We start from the raw sequence: 733 nt of genomic DNA, 5'->3' as shown, positions 1-733 counted from the left end.
TGGCTGAAACTCATAGAGAAAAGTCCGCTTGGAAATGGCTCACTGCGCTCGGAGCAGGTGCCTGCCCTGCTGAGCTGAGAGCTCCGATGTTAAAGGCACAATGACAGAGATTTTCATTTCACAAGAAAAAAATAACTCAATAACTCAAAAATAACTCAACTAGCCACGTATTATCAGTTATTCATAAGAAAAATAACCACGTTGTTCACAATCAAACACTTTAAAATGAACCATTTTGTCAATTTGTGATACATAACTGTATTCCTAGAGGCTGGAACTGTGAATGTTTGGTTAAACTTGCATTTATAGTTACTTATTTGCTCTTGAGCATAATGAAATTAATTTTTGAGTATGCAATTTGCATTTTTCTTTTAAATAACCAGAGGAAGATATTCTGGTGCATTCAGTCTCAGATCAATCACTTTTCTTCATTAGACATGCTGGAAAGGCAACTACATGAAGCTTTAGGATGGAAAACAAGCAGGAAACAGCTAGACTCAGTCTGCTCAAAGGAAAAAAGAATGATCAACTTTATAAACCTAAATCCCACTCACTCATTTATCCATTGTATCACGTCAGTCAAGTCTGTATATAAATCCAGAGACTTTGTGACTCGCCCTGAGGGAAGAACACTGGGAGTGATGGGAAACACAGACTGGTGAAATGTGCTAGTGGCAAGCTGATTTGAAACGAGGACTAGCTGGACTCCAGGTGTGCTCCTGGGGCACTTCGA

The 733-nt window shown here is 39.2% G+C and overlaps 1 protein-coding gene across 1 annotated transcript in view; it reads right to left on the bottom strand.

Moving 5' to 3' along the window:
• Nucleotides 1-45, bottom strand: part of col14a1a (collagen, type XIV, alpha 1a) — a 118,296-nt gene extending 118,251 nt beyond the window's left edge. The window contains exon 1 of the mRNA XM_065957744.1: nucleotides 1-45. This exon is cut by the window's left edge and continues 455 nt beyond it. The gene's annotated coding sequence lies outside the window, so the exon portion shown is untranslated.
• Nucleotides 46-733: the final 688 nt, after the last annotated feature.

The sequence above is a fragment of the Labrus bergylta genome, chromosome 8, assembly GCF_963930695.1.
Source record: "Labrus bergylta chromosome 8, fLabBer1.1, whole genome shotgun sequence".
In the NCBI taxonomy this organism is placed as follows: domain Eukaryota; kingdom Metazoa; phylum Chordata; class Actinopteri; order Labriformes; family Labridae; genus Labrus; species Labrus bergylta.
Note: the sequence above shows the minus strand (reverse complement) of the source record. Positions and strands in the feature narration are given on the sequence as shown.